General features: G+C 58.5%; 1 protein-coding gene across 4 annotated transcripts in view; it reads right to left on the bottom strand.

Moving 5' to 3' along the window:
• PHACTR4 (phosphatase and actin regulator 4) overlaps positions 1 to 4,388 on the bottom strand; it is a 79,043-nt gene that overhangs the window by 69,138 nt on the left and 5,517 nt on the right. Inside the window, exons 2-3 of one of the 4 annotated variants that reach the window (XR_774909.1) lie at positions 1,881 to 2,829; positions 598 to 1,073 (exon numbers count right to left, since the gene is read on the bottom strand). The exons of 2 other annotated variants lie outside the window; for them this stretch is intronic. The gene's annotated coding sequence lies outside the window, so the exon portion shown is untranslated. Of the gene's footprint in view, positions 1 to 597; positions 1,074 to 1,880; positions 2,830 to 4,388 lie in introns of those variants that run through there. One more of the 4 variants, XR_774910.1, reaches the window with a different exon arrangement.

The following is a 4,388-nucleotide window of genomic DNA, read 5'->3' as shown; positions in this document are numbered from 1 at the left end:
GGGGGTGAGGTGTGGGGTGAGCCGGGGATGATGGGCGAGAATAAAACCCTACAAAAGGCATCTCCCACCTGGGCTGGGCGTTGGGGCAGACCCCCTGCCCTCCCCGCACCCCGACCCCGGCGGGGCTATAGCACGGCTCCAAAGGGACGTGACACTGTTTACGCTGTCACCAGCCTCCACATGAGTCTGTCTAATTACTGGGGTGAAGATTTGACTCTCTAATCATTCAAGTTATCTCATATGGGAGCCCCTGAGGAAACAGGGTGACGCATCTTCATTCCCCAAACAGGCTCTCGGGCAGCAGGGCACAGCCGGGGCGCGGGGAGGAGCGGGCAGAGCCATCAGCACATCCAGGAGGCATCGAACCTCACTGCTCATTCCCTTTCCTGCTGGATGATTGCCCTAAATCACGGGGTGAGGGGTTTTATGGGGCCACCAGCTGGCCCAGGGATGGAAAATCAGGATTAAAACACTCCTGGGGCACACATGGGGCTTCAGATCTGAGCTGCTGGAGGGAGGAAGTATTTAACATCCTCGACCAAACAAGAAAATATATATATCTATCTTTTTTATATTATTTTTTTTTAATTTCCATTCCCTCCGATGAAAGCTCAAATGTCAACAAACCCCCGTTTTCCTTGGATTAATATTTATATTAAAGTTTTCAATCACTGTAATACATCAAGTTACAGAAACAAACACTTGCTACACCGGAAAAAAACCCCAAACACCTCGTCCTCACCAAGAGCTTAACACCACCTTTCTAACAACCGGCTGTGCTGCGGCGTGAGCAAGACCCCGGTGCCTGGGGAGCCCATCTGCCACCGTCCGATTCCCAGCGGGCGGTTGTTTGTCTGGCTGCGTTGTTTGTCTGGCTGTGCCATTCCCTCCCGGCACAGCATCTCCCCACGCCGGCATCCACCCTGAGCCCTCCCACGCCAAACCCCAGCCCTAAATCCTCTCCAGGGAGTCCCGGTGGGGCTGGTCTCGCTCAGCTTCCCCCTGTTAGAGGATCCCAGTGTCCATCCAGAGGCAAGGCTCATGTGTCAGATCCCCTTATGGCAAAACATCACCTTCAAATAATAAAACATAGCTTGGTTTTATTCGTTAACGTGTTTTCTGAGCTTGAAGGGGGGACACATGTCAAAGGCTATTTGTTCCCGTTGGCATTAAGACCCATCCTGGGGTGGGCACCCCTCGCCCCGTGGACCTGCGGCAGCACCCGGCCATCATCCCCACCTCCCAGCACCTCGATGCAAATCCTAAATCATTGCAAAACCACCTGAAATCTCCTGTCCCTGCAGCAGCTCTGCCTCGGCTGGCACCGAATTTGCCTTCCCACACTCTGGCGAGAGGGATGGGGTTTGCCCGCAGAAGCCTGACGTGATGTTCCCCGGGTCACCTGAGAGGTGGATTTAGCCTTTAGCACCCTGGCGAGGGAAATCTCGCCCCCAAAACCCTGCCGTTCCTTGGGGGGGGCTGCCGGCATGACTGCACACACGTGCGACACGGTGCTGGCAGGGCTGCAGGCAGGAGGCAGCTGCCTGCCCGATCGATCGCGCTGCGGAGCTCAGCCAGGGTGGGAGCGGAGGTCGCTTACCCGGACAGGGCAGGTTTGTTCGAGGGATTCCTGATCTCCTACGACCCCCCCACTTCACCCTTCCCCAGGCCCCCTCTCCCCCACCTTCAGGCTCTTCTGTGCAACATTTCCATCGCAGCCTCATTAATTGGTGGCCTCCAGCTCTCTGGCAAATAAATCCTGGGATGTTCAAGGCTCTGTGAGGGATTTCTGCAGGGAAAGCTGCGCCAGGGCTGTCTCCTAGCTGGAAAACCACAGCATTTACTCTCCCAGTGACGCTGATACTATTTTCAAGTCTTACCAGTGCTCCCAGCAACCCTGGGGCTGCAGCATCCTGCTCCCCCGATTTGGGTGGCCTCTCCCTGCTGAGCAAGCCAAGGAGCATCCCGGTGCTGCCGGCAGAGCCGGAGGAGCCAGGCAGGTGGTGTGCCGGCATCATGCACTGCTGGGATGCTAGGAGAAAGCAGGCGATGATGGGAGCCATGACTGAAATCACTCCCGCAGCTCCCAGCATGGGTCCGGCACAGCACCCCATTCCCACGGTGTGTGCGGGTGCATTGCTGATGCTCAGCAGCTTCTCCCCATTGGGCTGCATCATCCAGGCGAGGGTCACTGGACTGTCCCAGCTCCCACCATCCCCTCATGACACACAAATCACCTTCCTCCGTGACAAACCCCAGGGTTTCGGCTTTGGCTAAGCCCCTCTAGAAACACACCAAGCGACCCAGAGCTCACTCTTCCCTTCTTCGGTATGAATATATGTATTTAATTCCCTTCTTCCGTAGCTGGCTCTGGGAAATGTGACTCATCCTTCAGTCGCGGTTGGGGTTCCCATTCCAGCCACGGAGCGAGAAGCCACCAGGGCGGCTGGAAATGGCTGTCGTGTGTCTGCACCAGCCCGGCTTCGTGGCACGGGGCGAGGGTGAGCGGGGCCGGCTGGGTGCTCACGACCACCCTGCTCGCCCCAGGAGAGCAAAACCCAAGGGCAGCCTTCCGTGGGATGGACCTGGGTGTGAGGGTCAAGCCATAAAACACCCTTGTTAAACACATGGGATGATAAAGCAGCTCATGTGGAGTCCCACTGATTTCAGCCGAGCCAGGAGCGAGGTGAGATGCTCGCCAGCTCACCCTCCATCCCAGCAGGAACGGCCAGGGACATCCATCAGCTCCCGCACTCCTCTCCTTCCTCCTCCGACAGCGGCAGCTCCTGTTCTAGGGCCTCTAAACCCTGGAGAAACCATCTTGGAGAGCTAGCAAGGCAAAGCCAGCGCTTACATGGAGCTTCCTCTACCATCTCAGCCAGGAATAATTATTTTTATCGGCCAGAGAAGCCGCTGCTGGGCGATGCACCCTTCCCAGCACAGGCACGAGCAGCGTCCCATGCACACATGGCTGGCGACAACATCAAACTGGTCCATCACATGGGGAAAAACCTTTGTGTCTTCGTCCCTGTGTGACTCGTGGGTGAGCCGCCCACCGCTGCAGGGGTGCCGTGGGGAATGCGGCACAAACCCCCGTGACAGCTCCTGAATGCTGAGCAGCATCTTTGCAGGAGCAAAACCTGAGCTGAAGGGCTGTGTCCCAGCTCCAGCGAGGCACGGGCTGCTCTGACAGCCCACAGGAGCTGCTAAAAACCCCAGCTCTGGATGTCAAACCCACCTCCCCAAAGCACCCGGCGGTTAGAGGGACCTCTTCAAGGTGTCAGGAAAATAACGAGAGGAAAAGGGTTTGCTCCTGTAAAGCACTGTGTGCTGCAGAGCTTGCTCAAAGGCAACTAACCCCTGCAGGGAGCGGTGAAGCCCAGCTGGGGCTCTACAGAGCCCAGCACATTTGCTTTCCAGCCCTCCCCTTCCCCTTCCAGGTGTTTTTAGATAAGAGCATCCATTTCATGCATTCGGCTTTCAGCCCTTGGAGGACACGCTTTCCCCATGTCCCCAGGGAGTACCCCATTCCCTGTGCCCGGTGGGAAGGGAGAAAGACGGAGCATTTCCCTCCATGGCCATCCAGGCAGGCTGCGGGCAGAGCTCGGGCACCGCTGCCCGGTGCTCAGAGCAGCCACCGGGCAGGAGGGAGCTCGGGTCCCAGCCGCCATCCCGGCTCTGCTCCCGGCTTTGTGCAATGGCTGCGGCACGGGCAGAGCGGGGAGAGTGCTGGGGACGGGGTCTGAGACCCAAACTGTCCCCACGCCGAGGGCGGGCAGCCAGCTCTTGCTGATCTCCCGGGAGGGATGAGGACGCTCCCTATCCAGCGTGGGAGAGGGAAGAACGCAGGTCATATTTTCTGTTTGCTGGAGTGGGTCCTTGTCCCCTGCCATCCCGTGAAGCAGTCACTCAGCAAGAAAATGGGATGAGGGTGGCGTTTCCCAGCAGCGCTGGCAGCAACACGGGCAGGGTTGGCACTGGGGCTGGCAGCAGGGACATGGGGACAGTTTGCGTGGGGTTGGCAGCAGGGACACAGGGAGAGTTGACAGCGGGGCCAGCAGTGGGGCTGTGGGGAAGGTTTGCAGCAGGGCTTGTAGCAGGGACGCAGGGCAGGTTTGCATCAGGGACATGGGGAGATGGTTTGCAGCAGGAAGGTTTGCAGCAGGGATGCAGGGCAGGTTTGCAGAAGGGCAGGTTTGTGATGGGGCACGTTTGCAGCGGGGATGCGGGGCAGGTTTGCAGCAGGGCAGATTTGCAATGGGGCAGGTCTGCAGGAGGGATGCGGGGCAGGTTTGTGGGGCAGGTTTGCAGCAGGGATGCGGGGCAGGTTTGCAGCAGGGATGGGTCTCAGCGTTGCCGCCAGCCCCCAGCGAGCGGCGCTGCCGACC

Source organism: Haliaeetus leucocephalus, unplaced genomic scaffold (genome assembly GCF_000737465.1).
Source record: "Haliaeetus leucocephalus isolate CR32 unplaced genomic scaffold, Haliaeetus_leucocephalus-4.0 Scaffold517, whole genome shotgun sequence".
In the NCBI taxonomy this organism is placed as follows: Eukaryota; Metazoa; Chordata; class Aves; order Accipitriformes; family Accipitridae; genus Haliaeetus; species Haliaeetus leucocephalus.
Note: the sequence above shows the minus strand (reverse complement) of the source record. Positions and strands in the feature narration are given on the sequence as shown.